This window comes from Lissotriton vulgaris, chromosome 9, assembly GCF_964263255.1.
Source record: "Lissotriton vulgaris chromosome 9, aLisVul1.2, whole genome shotgun sequence".
In the NCBI taxonomy this organism is placed as follows: Eukaryota; Metazoa; Chordata; class Amphibia; order Caudata; family Salamandridae; genus Lissotriton; species Lissotriton vulgaris.
In genome coordinates, this window is record NC_141697.1 from 861,434,361 (window position 1) to 861,452,171 (window position 17,811).

Sequence of the window (17,811 nt, forward strand, 5' to 3'; positions counted from 1 at the left end):
GTGTAAAAGTCTCGAAAACTTTACCATCTTGCACCAAATAAAAAAAACTATTGAACATTGCTTCAGTATGAAAAATAGATGTATACATAAAGTGAAGAGAACATAGTAAAGTAAAGTTAAATAAGATGTCTCATGCCTGTGAAAAAAAAAATTAAAATCATTCTCCTCTAAAATTACAAGTCACACATTTTCAAACATACTTTTCTTTGTTTTAGGTCTCCATTAAAACCAAAACTTGACCAACCTCCACGACAACCTACACAAGAAAACCAGAACAAATTTTTTCAGAATAAAGAACCAAAACAATACCAGTAAGTGAAATATACTTTTCAAAATACATACGTAAGACATGCATAAGCAATAATAAATAACACATGTTATATATAATTAAAATTTTTTGAAATGTACAAGTGTAAATTAATATTGCAACTCATGGTAAGTGCTACAGTATAAAAAGTGCTGGATAGTCTACAGGTGTAAATGACTATTCAAACTCCTGGTAAGTGCAACAGTAGGGAAAGTGCTGGATAGTATAGAGGTGTAAATGACTATTCCAACTCCAGGCAAGTGCTACAGTAGGGAAAGTGCTGGATAGTCTAGAGGTGTAAATAATTATTCCAACTCCTGGTAAGTGCTACAGTAGGGAAAGTGCTGGATAGTCTAAAGGTGTAAATGAGTATTCCAACTCCAGGTAAGTGCTACAGTAAGGAAAGTGCTGGATAGTCTAGAGGTGTAAATTACTATTCCAACTCCAAGCAAGTGCTACAGTAGGGAAAGTGCTGGATAGTCTAGAGGTTTAAATTACTATTCCAACTCCTGGTAAGTGCAACAGTAGGGAAAGTGCTGGATAGTCTAGAGGTGTAAATTACTATTCCAACTCCTTGCAAGTGCTACAGTAGGGAAAGTGCTGGATAGTGTAGAGGTGTAAATTATTATTCCAACTCCAGGCTAGTGCTACAGTAGGGAAAGTGCTGGATAGTCTAAAGGTGTAAATTACTATTCCAACTCCTGATAAGTGCTACAGTAGGGAAAGTGCTGGATAGTGTAGAGGTGTAAATTATTATTCCAACTCCTGGTAAGTGGTACAGTAGGGAAAGTGCTGAATAGTCTAAAGATGTAAATTACTATTCCAACTCCTAATAAGTGCTACAGTAGAGAAAGTGCTGGATAGTCTAGAGGTGTAAATGACTATTCCAATTCCTGGTAAGTGCAACAGTAGGGAAAGTGCTGGATAGTATACAGGTGTAAATGAGTATTCCAACTCCAGGTAAGTGCTACAGTAAGGAAAGTGCTGGATAGTCTAGAGCTGTAAATAATTATTCCAACTCCTGGTAAGTGCTACAGTCGGGAAAGTGCTGGATAGTTTAAAGGTGTAAATGAATATTCCAACTCCAGGTAAGTGCTACAGTAAGGAAAGTGCTGGATAGTCTAGAGGTGTAAATTACTATTCCAACTCCAAGCAAGTGCTACAGTAGGGAAAGTGCTGGATAGTCTAGAGGTTTAAATTACTATTCCAACTCCTGGTAAGTGCAACAGTAGGGAAAGTGCTGGATAGTCTAGAGGTGTAAATTACTATTCCAACTCCTTGCAAGTGCTACAGTAGGGAAAGTGCTGGATAGTGTAGAGGTGTAAATTATTATTCCAACTCCAGGCTAGTGCTACAGTAGGGAAAGTGCTGGATAGTCTAAAGGTGTAAATTACTATTCCAACTCCTGATAAGTGCTACAGTAGGGAAAGTGCTGGATAGTGTAGAGGTGTAAATTATTATTCCAACTCCTGGTAAGTGGTACAGTAGGGAAAGTGCTGAATAGTCTAAAGATGTAAATTACTATTCCAACTCCTAATAAGTGCTACAGTAGAGAAAGTGCTGGATAGTCTAGAGGTGTAAATGACTATTCCAATTCCTGGTAAGTGCAACAGTAGGGAAAGTGCTGGATAGTATACAGGTGTAAATGAGTATTCCAACTCCAGGTAAGTGCTACAGTAAGGAAAGTGCTGGATAGTCTAGAGCTGTAAATAATTATTCCAACTCCTTGTAAGTGCTACAGTAGGGAAAGTGCTGGATAGTCTAAAGGTGTAAATGAGTATTCCAACTCCAGGTAAGTGCTACAGTAAGGAAAGTGCTGGATAGTCTAGAGGTGTAAATTACTATTCCAACACCAGGCTAGTGCTACAGTAGGGAAAGTGCTGGATAGTCTAGAGGTGTAAATTACTATTCCAACTCCTGGTAAGTGCAACAGTAAGGAAAGTGCTGGATAGTCTAGAGCTGTAAATTATTATTCCAACTCCTGGTAAGTGCAACAGTAGGGAAAGTGCTGGATAGTGTAAAGGTGTAAATTACTATTCCAACTCCTGGCAAGTGCTACAGTAGGGAAAGTGCTGGTTAGTCTAAAGGTGTAAATTACTATTCCTACTCCTGGCAAGTGCTACAGCAGGGAAAGTGCTAAAGTGGACTTCAATATGACACCTCATGCCTGTGAAAAAAACATAAAAATAAGTCTTCTCCAAAAGTATGTATTACACATTTCCATACAAACTTTTCTTTCTTTTAGATCTCCATCCAAACCAAAACTTGACCAACCTCCCGGACAACCAACACCAAAAAACCAAGACATCTTTAATCAAAGTAAAGATCCAAAGCACTAAAAGTAAGTTAAAAACATTTTTCCACATACATATATAATACATGCATATGCAGTAATAAATAACACATGGTATTTATTCAAAAAGGTTACTTAAATGTATAAGTGTAAATAACTATATAAACTCCTGGTAAGTGCAACAGTAGGGAAAGTGCAGGATAGTCTACAGGTGAAAAGTACTATTCCAACTCCTGATAAGTGCTACAGAGCGGAAAGTGCTGGATAGTCTAAAGGTTTAAATTACTATCCCAACTCCTGGTAAGTGCTTCAGTAGGGAAAGTGCTGGATAGTGTAGAGATCTAAATTACTATTCCAACTCCAGGCTAGTGCTACAGTAGGGAAAGTGCTGGATAGTCTAGAGGTGTAAATTACTATTCCAACTCCTGGTAAGTGGTACAGTAGGGAAAGTGCTGAATAGTCTAAAGATGTAAATTACTATTCCAACTCCTAATAAGTGCTACAGTAGAGAAAGTGCTGGATAGTCTAGAGGTGTAAATTACTATTCCAACTCCTGGTAAGTGCAACAGTAAGGAAAGTGCTGGATAGTCTAGAGGTGTAAATTACTATTCCAACTCCTGGCAAGTGCTACAGTAGGGAAAGTGCTGGATATTCTGAAGGTGTAAATTACTATTCCAACTCCTGGTAAGTGCAACAGTAGAGAAAGTGCTGGTTAGTCTAAAGGTGTAAATTACTATTCAAATCCTGGCAAATGCTACAGCAGGGAAAGTGCAAAAGTGAACTTCAATATAATACCTCATGCCTGTGAAAAAAAGTTAGAAATAAGTCTTCTCCAAAAGTATATGTTACACATTTTTAGACAAACTTTTCTTTCTTTTAGATCTCCATCCAAACCAAAACTTGACCAACCTCCAGGACAACAAACACCAAAAAACCAAGACATCTTTAATCAAAGTAAAGATCCAAAGCACTAAAAGTAAGTTAAAAACATTTTTCCACATACATTTTTAATACATGCATATGCAGTAATAAATAACACATGGTATTTTTGCAAAAAGGTTTCTAAAATGTATAAGTGTAAATAACTATATAAACTCCTGGTAAGTGCAACAATATTAAAAGTGCTGGATAGTGTAGAGGTGTAAATTACTATTCCAACTCCTGGCAAGTGCTACAGTAGGGAAAGTGCTGGATAGTCTAGAGGTGTAAATTACTATTCCAACTCCAAGCAAGTGCTACAGTAGGGAAAGTGCTGGATAGTCTAGAGGTTTAAATTACTATTCCAACTCCTGGTAAGTGCAACAGTAGGGAAAGTGCTGGATAGTCTAGAGGTGTAAATTACTATTCCAACTCCTGGCAAGTGCTACAGTAGGGAAAGTGCTGGATAGTGTAGAGGTGTAAATTATTATTCCAACTCCAGGCTAGTGCTACAGTAGGGAAAGTGCTGGATAGTCTAAAGGTGTAAATTACTATTCCAACTCCTGATAAGTGCTACAGTAGGGAAAGTGCTGGATAGTGTAGAGGTGTAAATTATTATTCCAACTCCAGTCTAGTGCTACAGTAGGGAAAGTGCTGGATAGTCTAAAGGTGTAAATTACTATTCCAACTCCTGATAAGTGCAACAGTAGGGAAAGTGCTGGATACTCTAGAGGTGTAAATTACTATTCCAACTCCTGGCAAGTGCTACAGTAGGGAAAATGCAGGATAGTCTAAAGGTGTAAATTACTATTCCAACTCCTGGTAAGTGCAACAGTAGAGAAAGTGCTGGTTAGTCTAAAGGTGTAAATTACTATTCAAACTCCTGGCAAATGCTACAGCAGGGAAAGTGCAAAAGTGAACTTCAATATAATACCTCATGCCTGTGAAAAAAACTTAGAAATAAGTCTTCTCCAAAAGTATGTGTTACACATTTTTAAACAAACTTTTCTTTCTTTTAGATCTCCATCCAAACTAAAACTTGACCAACCTCCAGGACAACAAACACCAAAAAACCAAGACATCTTTAATCAAAGTAAAGATCCAAAGCACTAAGAGTAAGTTAAAAACATTTTTCCACATACATTTTTAATACATGCATATGCAGTAATAAATAACACATGGTATTTTTGCAAAAAGGTTTCTAAAATGTATAAGTGTAAATAACTATATAAACTCCTGGTAAGTGCAACAATATTAAAAGTGCTGGATAGTGTAGAGGTGTAAATTACTATTCCAACTCCTGGCAAGTGCTACAGTAGGGAAAGTGCTGGATAGTCTAGAGGTGTAAATTACTATTCCAACTCCTGGCAAGTGCTACAGTAGGGAAAGTGCTGGATAGTCTAAAGGTGTAAATTACTATTCCAAATCCTGGCAAGTGCTACAGTAGGAAAAGTGCTGGATAGTGTAGAGGTGTAAATTATTATTCCAACTCCAGGCTAGTGCTACAGTAGGGAAAGTGCTAGATAGTCTAAAGGTTTAAATTACTATCCCAACTCCTGGTAAGTGCTTCAGTAAGGAAAGTGCTGGATAGTCTATAAGTTTAAATTACTATTCCAACTCCTGGCAAGTGCTACAGTAGGGAAAGTGCTGGTTAGTCTAAAGGTGTAAATTACTATTCCAACTCCTGGTAAGTGCTACAGTACATAAAGTGCTAGATAGTCTAAAGGTTTAAATTACTATCCCAACTCCTGGTAAGTGCTTCAGTAAGGAAAGTGCTGGATAGTCTATAAGTTTAAATTACTATTCCAACTCCTGGCAAGTGCTACAGTAGGGAAAGTGCTGGTTAGTCTAAAGGTGTAAATTACTATTCCAACTCCTGGTAAGTGCTACAGTAGATAAAGTGCTGGATAGTCTAAAAGTTTAAATTACTATTCCAACTCCTGGTAAGTGCTACAGTAGAGAAAGTGCTGGATAGTCTAAAGGTGTAAATTACTATTCCAACTCCTGATAAGTGCAACAGTAGGGAAAGTGCTGGATAGTCTAGAGGTTTAAATTACTATTCCGACTCCTGGTAAGTGCTACAGTAGGGAAAGTGCTGGTTAGTCTAAAGGTGTAAATTACTATTCAAACTCCTGGTAAGTGCAACAGTAGAGAAAGTGCTGGATAGTATAGAGGTGTAAATGACTATTCCAACTCCAGGCAAGTGCTACAGTAGGGAAAGTGCTGGATAGTCTAGAGGTGTAAATTACTAATTCAACTCAAAAAAGTGCTACATTAAGAAAAGTGCAGAATTGAGAGTTTTATAAAAAGAAAAATACATACAAATTTTATGCTTTCCATTTCTATAATTCAAATACTAAAACAATCTTTTCTTCTTTCCAGAAAATGTCTTCACAACAACAAACTGCTAAGTATATTCCGTCCAGGAAAGGGAAACAGTTACTAGCACATCAAGGATACATTTATTGTAAGGATAGGTTAAGTAATCCACGGATTCATTGGAGATGCGTGCAATACCATACAACTCGTTGCAGCGGCAGAGCGGTTACGGTCAATGATATTATTGTAAGAACAACTGACCATAACCACTCTGCCTCTGCAATGGAAGTTGATGTGAGAGAAACTGTGAATGAGATGAAGGCTATTGCAAGCACCTCCAATGAATCCACTGGATCAATTTTAAGACAGGTTGCACAACATGTCCCTACTCATATTGCTAGCAATATCCCTAACGTACATAATTTGCGCAGAATTATACAAAGACAAAAGCAGGCAAGTAATACACAAACAAACACACCTCATACCTTTTCTGATATTATTATTCCTCCTGAACTTACTATTACTTTTTCTAATGAACCTTTCCTCCTGCATGACAACGAAAACCCTCTTAAGCGCATCTTAATTTTTAGTACCCCAGGCAACCTTGTTAAACTTGAATCAAGTGAAATTTGGATGATGGATGGGACGTTTAAAAGCACGCCCCATCCATTCACCCAAATTTATACTATTCATGGTAAAATTAATAACAGTGTAATACCCCTAGTATATAGTTTGCTGCCTGATAAGACTTCAGCAACTTACACAGAATTATTAACTGTGATTAAATCTAAAACAAACCAAAGTCCTAGGAAAATTATTATTGATTTTGAATTGAGTATGATCAATGTGATCACCAAACTGTACACGGATACCCAAATTCAAGGGTGTTTTTTCCATTTTTCCCAGGCATTCTGGCGTAAATTACAAAAAACATCCTTAGTTACTGAATACTCAGAGGACAGCAAACTACAAGTCGAATTAAAAAAATTAACTGCTCTTTGTTTTGTCCCTCCCGAAAGTGTAGACGAGTACTACACTGCAATTACAGAATCAGAGTATTATTTAAGTAACGAAGATAAATTGGCACCCATTTTAAATTATATGGAAGACACATGGATTGGACACCTAGGCAGATCGGGTCGCAGGAGGAAGCCACGTTTCCATGTGGAGTGGTGGAACTGTTACTCGAGTTGCCTAGAGGGAGAGGCAAAAACAAATAATGCCATTGAGGGATGGCATAACTCCTTCAACCATTTAATCGGCAAACCCCACCCTAATTTCTATTCATTTCTGGAAACTTTGAAGAAGGAGCAAAGTTTCCAAGAAATGAGACTTTCTCAAACTCTCACTGGTAGTCTAAACTCACGGATTACCCAAAGAACTAAAGATATGTCTGAACGACTATTGGCACTACTACAACAATTTTCGTTGTGTGTGGCTTTAGATTACCTTGAGAATCTAGCTAACATCCTTTCTTTTTAATCTATAATTTACATTACTTTCCTGCTTCTACCAAAATTTAAATATTTTTCTAATTCTAATTCGTCAAAACATTTTTACAAACACATTTTTTAATATTATATGTTGGGTCATATTTCCTCTTTTTTTATAAACAATTTTTTAAAAATAAATCCCTTACATGAGATATTTTTTTTTAATTTTTGAATCACATAAGACTTTAGAAACAATAACTGAAGCAATATTTTCCAAAAGAAATAAATTTTGGTCCTGCATTTTTGAATAATATTAAAGTACATTGCAAAAAAAAATAAAATGCATTTTCAAATTTATCATAAAGTCTTCTTTGAAAACCACACCATAAAATTAATGGTTAAAATATAAATGTATTCGATATATTGATATTTCCATATTTCCTCTTCAATTGATAATTCCTACAACATTTCTCCAAACATAGAAAAATTATTTTTAATTTTTCATGTTATTTTTTAACATTTATATATTCTCTACTCCTCCCAATACAAAAAAAGACAGACTTCGAATTTTTTAAATTCAAATCAATATACATCAGTTATGCCTTTCAAACTACTATACCACAATATACAAAGGCTCGAATAAACAAAGCAATAATATTTCCGAAATGAATATTAAATAACTGAAATGTAACCAATATAAACAATCAGACAACCAGTGAATCGGAAATAAACCCTACATCATAATCTTCTTAAAATACAATTTTTTTTCGAAAAAGCACCAGGATAACATTGGAAATATCTTTATTCACATTCATATGATATTTTAACCACATAGCAACTAACATTCTCAAGCTCAATATTTACAAACTGTTATATCACTCGAAAATGCATTTTAATAATTTGCATACATAAATACATTATAAAATATTTGTTATACATTTCAAAAACCCTTTTCAGGTTTTTTTACTAAAATTCAACTAATTCTTACTTTAATTATATTTACCGATCTTCCCCACGCCCATCCGACCCAACATCGGCATATTCTATTAATACGAGTAGCGACATGTTGTTTTTTTAAGTTTTTTTTTATTTCGAGCAACCTCTACTTAACTTATCCTTACAATAAATGCATATCTATTATTTAACTTTATTAGTTAGTATTAAATTGTTTTCCTACCTGGACGTAGATCAGCGTCCTGCTGCTTCCTCCTGCTTCCAGCTCCGGATACCCACAAAATGGCCGACGACGCACGCGTATACGTGAAAACGTCAGAATAAGCTGCAACAATAAAGAAAGGACTACTGTACATTGTAATATATTGCAATTTATAAACAAATATTATTTTTAAATATGATTACATGTATATATAAAAATTTAGAAAAATATACATAAAATGTATTAAAAAGTGTTGAATGTATTAATATTTTTTATATGTAATAAAAAGTTATTTATATTTACAAAAACAGATCTCTACGTATTTATTTAATTAAATCTGTATATCTTAACTTTTAAAATATAATGTAAAATATATACTTCCATACTATACCTGTTTTCTTCTTTCTGTTCCGCTTTTTTCCTCCTCTTTCCTTTCGTTTCCTTTCCTTTTATTCCGAGCCGCTCTACATAACTAGTTGTGTCAAGGAAATAAATGAAGGACAAATGTATCCATAGAAAACAATAGTAAAGCGTGGGAACGGAAACTTAAATATAAGTATATCACCAACAAAATCAATTAAAAATTATTTTTTTTTAAAAACAAAATACTTATAAAGTATACCTGTAGAAAACAATTTTTTTAATTTAATAAAAAAATAATAGAAAATAATCTATGACCAAAATATTTTTAAAAACATAAAAAAAAAAAAAAATAACATTTAGAAATATATAATAATGTCTAAAATTCAAAATAATTCAAAATTAATATTATATATATATATTTCTAATATATTTATTTCCTTATTTAATTATTAATATATACATACTAATTAATACTTCAATTAAAATAATAATAATATACAAAAATTAAAACAATTAAAAATACAAATAAGAAATAAATATGTTCTAATAATTTTAATTTTTAGTACCCTAAATATTAGTTACTATAATTAAATATACATTCCTACATTTCTATTATACAATATTATAAACAATATTAAATTACAATGAATATATAAATTATTACTATCCAAAAAATTCATTAAACAGATTCCTGAAATCAACTATAAAATTACATACTATATTAAAAGATATTTTTATGTATCAATTTTTATTTTTTTGCAAAAATACTTACAAAAATACTTTTAAATTAATAAATTACTTTTCTATTAATTAAAATATTTATCATTAATTAATTATTACTAATAAATTTAAATATATTAATATTACTACAATGTATCCTATACTTTTCTTTTGAATAATACATAATTTTACAATTATTCATTTATTAATTATTAATAATAATAAATTAATATAATTAATATTTTAATATTACTACAATCTGACATAATTTAAAATAATTTAAAAAAATAACATATAAAATAAAATACATATACATATATATATGCGTTGTAAAAGTACCTGCATTGTAACAGTACCTGCGTTGTAACAGTATAAGTTGTAAAAGTATGCGTTGTAACAGTACCTGCGTTGTAAAAACTGCGTTGTAACAGTACTGCGTTGTAAAAAATGCGTTGTAACAGGTGAATACCCCCTGGTCCCTACCTCCAGGACTGCAGACAGGATGAGTGACAAAAATAGGAGAATGGGTACTGGCACACCTGAGTCTCTTACCATTATTTGATTAGGTAATTAATGATGCTTTATTACACTGTAATCCTAAAAACATCATATAAAATACAAAGTATATAGAATCAAAATACTTTGCTGGCGAGTCTGAAGATGACTTCGCCACTCAAATGTTTTACCAGGAAACTACAATGGATAATACAAGGATGGACTTTAAAAGTATGATTTGAATATTTTGCTATCCAATGAAACCATTGCAGAAATTCAAAATAAAGTGTGCATTTTCTGTAGCTGCGCACATTATGGAAAACATGCATTTAAGCTCTTTCAGTTTATATGCTAAATCTTACTCCATTAAGGATTAGCATCTTTCTGAAGAAGAGTCTTGACATTTTTTCCAGAAATTGAATATCTTACTCGATTTTATCCAGAAAACAAGGACACTTTGAAAGCACATGTAATAGACACATACTTTCCTAACAAAAGCCCTTTGTTGGAAAACCTTTCACTTTATCAAGGAGCTCAGATTTGTCCTTACAGAAATAATGTTGTTGAGGATGTTTATATTGGAGTTTTTCATGTGTAGGGAACAGACGGTTGTTTAAAACATCATTCCAAACCTACCCCTATTAACCACCGCAAACTTAAATGTGATAATATTGCAAATAAAGATTTTTTTAGCACTGTCGCAGATTTTTAACCATAACAAAAAGAAGAATTCATTTGAACATGTATATCTTATGAGGAAGCTTTATATGACTACAAACCCACTATCACAAAGAGTTCAAGTTTTATGTTCATATGATGGACCAAGAAATCTTAGATTAAACAAAATCCAGTCGGAAATATAAGATATTACAAGTACAAATAAACTTTCTAATGCAGGTCCTGCAGACCCGCTTTAGTCACCAAATATGGTAAATGAAGGCATAGTTGCTCTGGGTGAGGTAGAACTTTCTATGGGAAAAATGCATATAGTTGATGATAACTTCATCACAATTACATTTTGATCAATGTGCAATATTTGAGGAAATTAAAACAGGTGCTGTCATGGACTATAACATGAACAGGGTTTATGCATATATTCTGTATATCAGCTGATATTTAAATATTTATCAAGCCAATCTGGTACCTGGTATAAAAGTCACAGCTTACCTTCAAACACTTACCACTTAAACTGTATCCTGTATAGGTACTGCTCCAACTAGATTAGCCGCACATAATACTAAAGGAATAACATTATACCAACTACTATTACTACCAGTGGAGCAAAATAATAAATTGTAATACTTAAAACAAAATAGTGATACGTCTTTAACATATTCAAGTTCTCAAAAAACCCTGACAGGGATGTCCGCTCTCCCCCCCCTCCTCGTTGTCATTTCCATGGAGCCACTGATGGCCCGGCTGCGACAGTCTCACGTGCTAAGAGGCCTGGATTTTACACCCAGGGTGGTCCTTGAGTCATGTACGCTGATGACGGTACCCTCTACGTCCAGCTCCCGGTGACTAATTTAGATCCCCTTATACAGGAGATCATCAGGTTCAGTTGCCTCTCTGGCATCAATATAAACTGGGGGAAGTGTCCATAACCCTCCCGATTACCACTGCCACAGACCCGTTTCAGTAAGAATTCCTGCTGAAGTGGGCGGATTCCCCAGTCAAATAACTGGGCATGGGGTTCAGCAGGGACCATGAGGAGCTGTGGAGAGGCAACTATGGCAGGCTTATGGAGTGTCTGGAAAGCTGCCTATCTTGCAGGAGGTCGCTACCCCTCTCTTTGGCTGGTCGTATTGCCATTGCCAAGATGGTGATACTGCCGAGGTTCCTTTACACTTTCGCTAACCTCCCGCTTCCTCTCAGGGTGGAATTCAAGAAGCAGCTCTGGTCCAACTTGATTACTCTGGCCTGGGCGGGTGGGCAGCCGCAGGTAGCCTGGGAGACTCCGATGCTCCCATTCGAGCAGGGGGGACTGGGTACGCCGGAAATGGAACTGTACCACTTCTGTGCTCAGGCCCAGTGTGCATTCAATTGGATATATCCGACCCCGTTCATGGCAAACACGGCTCCTGAAAGTGACCAAGCAGACCGAGTCCCGCTCCATATGGCGCTGTTCCGACCCCAGGGTAGGGTGACCAACCGTCCGTAAATTTCATGGACCGTCCGTAATTGGGACCTCACGTCCGTTGTCCGTGAGGATCCCTTTTACGGACGCCTTTTGTCCGTAATTTTGGCTATCACAGGGAGCAGCACTGCTCCCCTGTGAGAGGCCTCAGCCCCTTGATGCTGGCGCCTCGCACTCCTCCTGGAGCACAAGAGCAGCCCCTCCCACCCATTGTCATTCCGTATGCGGCTGATTGCCACATACAGAATGACAATGGGCCAGTCTGGGGGGTTAAAGCATGCGGCGGCCTCCCCCTACCTTAGTGTACAGCAGGGCAATCTGTTAAAAAAAAGGTAAAACGCCCTTGCTGCAACGTGAAAAAACTGTTTATTTAAAGAAGCCTGAAAAACAAGTTAAAAAGAAGGGGTTATCGTTCTTTTACTGTCCCATCATTTTAGAGTGAGGTATTTTCAATATTATTTTCAACAAAGCCCTGGTTACTGCTTTTTTATTTTAAGCAACTAACACCCATTGACAAAGCCAATAGTCCCGGCTTCTTGTTGGTGTAATGGTACTTGCTGTATTATACATCTGGATGCAATGACAGAAACAACATAATACCAGTAGGGCGGAAGACTAAGCTAAGCGCAGATTTTTTCCCTAGGTGTTTTAAACCACGCCCATAATTACATCGAACACCCCCTTTGAAGAGACCCCCCACTTTTTTTACACCACCTAAAGCCTTGGAAACAACACCATCTCACAGTCACCTCACATCCTGGCACTGTGCATCATGCATGACTCATGACTTCTAGTTTTCAGATTGCCTTTGTGCAGGGGCATGGTGAACCCTCCCCCACCCCTTGCTTTAGGAACTACAGCGAGGTGAAGTTCTTGATAGGCCTCTTCTGTCTGCGACTCTGCAGACAAAGGCTCAGCTCATAATGTGAAAAGGTGGGAAAGTAAATAAGTTAAGGAATGTGTCAATGGCTGGATGGATTACTGAAAGGAAAGGATGAATGAATGAATGAAAGGGTGAATGGATAGATAATAAAAGAAAGGATGGGTGAATGAGTGGAAGTATGGATGAGCGAAAAGGTAAATAGATGGATGTATGGGTGAAAGGGTAGACGATGGGCAAGTGAATGGGTGTATGTATGAGTAAGTGAATGGATGGGTGAAAGGGTAAATGGCTGGATGGGTGAGTAAATAGATGGATGGGTGGAAGAGTGGATGGATGACTGCACGGATGGATGGGGTGAAAGGGTGGGTAGATGAATGATGGATGAGTGAAAGGTGGATGAAGGGATGGATGAGTGAAATGATGGATGGAAGGATATATGGTGGATAGGTTTGCAAATGGTTGAATATGTTTGGATATAGATGGGCACATAGATGGAAGGACAGAATGAATGGTGAAAGACTGAATGATGGATGAAAGAATGATTACACCTTGTAGCACCCATTATCTTAAGTAACATTTCCTATACAATGACTTTCACGTTAATATGAGTCATTGTCCCTATATAATGTGTGTGTGATGTAACGTACTCCGACACCCTGCCCTAAATACTTGGGATGAGTAACACTATAAAAGAAATTAAATACACATGAGAGACGGTCTAAGTGAAGATGAGGGGCACCAATGGAGGGTGGTAGCATGGCCGGACTGGCCAGCCTGGGCATTGGGTGTTTCACTGGGAGGCGGAAAGGAGGGGAGCGCGGTTTTGTTACTGGGGGCTGGCACTGCAAAGCTCCTTGTATATCCAGTAGTTTTCAATCAACAATAAAAGCGGCCTCACTTACATTCAGGTGTGGTTCACCATTGTCTGGTGACTAATGAACCTGCTTGAGCGAGATGCAAATTTTGAATCGTCTAAGGTAGCAAGCTGCGGCCATACTGAAAAACCGTGACACGCATGATTGTCTCAACCTAATATAAACTTATTTTGATTTGTACTTAGGTGGTTGTCTATTTACTTACTTATATACTATTGTGCGACCAACTCTGACGTGTCTGTAAAACGTAACTTTTGTCCCGAAGTTTTGTCCTGAATTTTGACCCTTTGTCCTGAATTTTTATCCTGAATTTTGTCCCTTTGTCCTGAATTTTTACATTCACCGTCCTGAATTTGCACCAATGCCAGTTGGTCACCCTACCCAAGGGTTGACCGCGGGCAAGGATCAACACTGTCGGCTGCACGGTTTGGGCATTGCAGCTGTTCTCCGCAGGTCGCGCCTGGACACACTATTTGCATCTTCAATGCCGCTCAGCAGGCACCTGGGGTTGACCTTTACAGACGAGGCGGGGGTCTGCCAGGGCTGCGTTGGCTCCAGCTCCATACAATGGGGCGGGTGTTCCCTGACTATGCTTTTGTTAGTCTAGATGCCGCATTGGGAGATGAACACACAGGCCTACTGTACTGAATGACGTACTATCAGCTATGGGCAGCCATGCAGGCGTATTTTGCCTCATTCCCGATAGCGCCGCCAACGTTCCACGTCTTGGAGGCATTCCTGTCTAATCCCTCACCCCGCAAGTTAATAACCTGTCTTTATTTTGGCATGCAGCACTATTCCCCAATAATCGTACCCTCTGCCCAGCGAGATTGGGAGGAAAGCCTGGGAGTCCCCTTCGAGGACGGTGTGTGGGCCTCCTGCTGTGCGCAATCCAGGGATATGTCGCCAAACCACATGTTCAGGCTTGTTCTTTTTTAATTTCTCCATAGATTGTACAGAACTCCTGTGTGGCTTCACAGGGCTGGACTGAGTGTGGAGGCGCGCTGTGCCAGATGTGAAGTGTCAAAGGGCTCTTTCATGCGCAATACTGGGAATGTGTATTTGATGTGCTGGATGAAATGTTGAATTGTAAGATTGAGCGCAGCCCGTTAACTGCCTTTCTGGGATATGTCAAAAACCTTCCTGTAGGGATTGGGAAACTATCATGCTGTTGCTGGCGAAGAGGCAAGTAGCAATCTGCTGGAGCCGTAGACAGTGGCCACAGAGGGATGATTGGCTTAGGGATGCTGCGTTCTGCCACTCTCGGCTCTCTAAGTTCTGGGAACTAATGCTGTTGCAGCTGCGTCCTCAGAATATTTGGGAACCACTGCTGAGCTTTTCTTTTCAGGGCGACCCCGTGCAGACACAGGCAGCGGATGGGTAGGAAAGCTCAGTGAGCTCTGCGTTACGGGTGGTGACCCTAAGCCTAGACACACTATCTTCCTCAGCCCTGCCAGAGAGGTACACCTTCCCCTCCACCTCCCCTTCCCCTCTCTTTCTCTCCCCCACTTTTTTCTTTTTGTTTTTACTCTGCAAGCAGGCGCTTGTTGCTTCTCAGGTAAAAGCCAGCTATGAACCTGATACAGTAGGCTACGAGGACGCTGCATGGTAGATTGGCCATATACATGCAATGCTGGAGTGGATGACTCTAAACTGTGGCCTGTAGATTAATGTTCTTAACTGTATCATTGCTATCGCCTCAGGTTGAGGCACATGCTTGCTGCCTGTGTTTGTTGTATCACTTAATAAACCAAATCAAAAAAAAAAAAAGTCAAATTAAAAAAGTTCTCAAAAATGTACACATTTTGATTATAGACAAGGTTAGTGCGGTATCTAGCTTGATGATGGCTTTTGTTCACTTATGTAGAAATATTGAAGACTGGACGTGATAGCAATCTTGTCTTGTTTATATCTAGGACCCTAATTCAATATTCCAGATTTATGCACTTGTGAGGTTATAAGCAATAATATCATGATAAAGGCATAAGAATCAGATCCATATTCAGTAATAGCCCATGCAGTCCAAAGCACAGCACAGCTACTCCCATCGACTCCTAGAAAGCACAACGCGTTCTTTAAACAAACCAAGCCTCCAGCAGCCCGGGAAAATCCCCCCTGCTTTTGTTTTGATTTGAACAAGAACTCCTGAAGTCCAGAAAGAACTGTTAGTTCTTAGTGACGTCTTATGTCCAAACTTACGTCAAACCTGGCACCTTCCAGGTATAAAATACCAACAGTTGCCTTAAGCAAACACACGGTGGTTTGGAGCATAGCGGCCAAATACTTTCTTGAGAGCCCAGCTGATGCAAGAGCCCACGGAAGCCGCCCCTCCCGTTTGACACACTGAGAGAGACACTGTCTTTTTCTCCAGCTGAGAAAATCCAGCTCCGGTGTTTCCAGCCTACTCTTGCGGGTGGCTGGGAGATCGAGTCCTGAGGAAAGAGATACCAGACCTCCCACATTCTATTACCAAGGTACGGAGCTGACTAAACCCTTAAGAGAATTCTTGATGCAGATTCTTGGCAAAACTATCTTAACCAACTTAACTTAAACTGTTACTTACTCATCCCTTCCCATGTATTAGGCTTAGGTCAGGTACACCGGGGTAGGCTTAGTTAGAAGCACCAGTTGAGTACGTTAGTCAATGTATTTGTGTATGTATATATATTATATTTTATCCATTTTAAAGTATCACATGGCTAAGAAACCATATCAATGCTTTTACAGTATTATTTCATAATACTACTTTTACTGTACGCACTTTACTTTACTTTAAGTATTGCAATTGCAGCAATTCATTTCTCTTGCATGAGGAAGAAGACTGCTCAATAAATAACACCTTTTATTGAAAACGCCTGTCTCTCTATTTCTCTGCATTCTGGTGAAACTATGGGCCATATGTATCAACACATTTCCCCATAGACACAGAATGGACAAAACCCTTTGATACATCTGGCCCTATGTATGCACTGCTGACTGAGTGAAATAGCTGTCTATTGTTTTCACACGACTCTAGAGATACACTCTTATTCTGAGGGAGCAAAGTTGTCATGTTTATGCGGTTGTCGGAAACTGAATCCCTTCTTGTCTGAGCCAGGGAAATTCATCCTTCCCTATTCATTCAAGGAAGTTTCCAGTGACCTCTGAGCTAGCTGGCGCAAACCTAAATTAAGTTTAATATAGTCAGTAGAGACCTAGATGACCTCAGTCCTACGTCTACACTGCTGTTTATGTTATTCCAATGCGCAGAGCCTATTGGGAAAATAGGAACTACACTACAATCTACTGTGACAGCTATAGAAATGAGGAACTCCTTAGGTAGTATATGTAATGTTAATATTTGGTTACATATTTCATACAATTAATTTACACAAATATGAGAGAAGTAGATATTAAAGAATATGGAAATAATTTAAATGGTTTTAGGCTAGGAATTGTTCCAGAAAGTTCAAAGCAAAAGCTTCACAAAAGAAGCATATCCACTATATTGCCACAATGGAAAACTGCATGAGAAGTTATACATACCCTGTTACAAGCACTACCTGTTGTTTGTTTGATGCCAAACCGAAAGGAATGCAATGATTTAAATTTGAAAATGTTATCAATGGAACATAAAGAAATCATACGTTTACATTGCAAAGATTCTTTGAAAACTCATGGAGCAAATATTCCGTTTAGAAAAACCTTATCTACTAAATTATTAAACATTAAGAAATCTGAGTCATGAACTACTGGATTAGCAAAAGACTTATTTATGTCCAAAATAGTCATGCTATTTTACGACGCAATTTATATGTAGACCAAGGACTTGTCAATGGAGCAATTGACATATAGTTTGATTTATACAATAGTAATGATGAAATTGAACTTGTTACTGTCCAATTTGACAATATTAAGTATTAGTAAGATTTC

General features: G+C 37.5%; 1 long non-coding RNA gene across 1 annotated transcript; it reads left to right on the forward strand.

The window, feature by feature from the left end:
- The first annotated feature begins 220 nt into the window (after positions 1–220).
- Positions 221–6,406, forward strand: LOC147692376 (uncharacterized). Its single transcript, XR_015300028.1, has 5 exons — positions 221–311; positions 2,553–2,648; positions 3,481–3,576; positions 4,538–4,633; positions 5,901–6,406. It is a non-coding gene; the product is annotated as an uncharacterized LOC147692376 (long non-coding RNA).
- Positions 6,407–17,811: the final 11,405 nt, after the last annotated feature.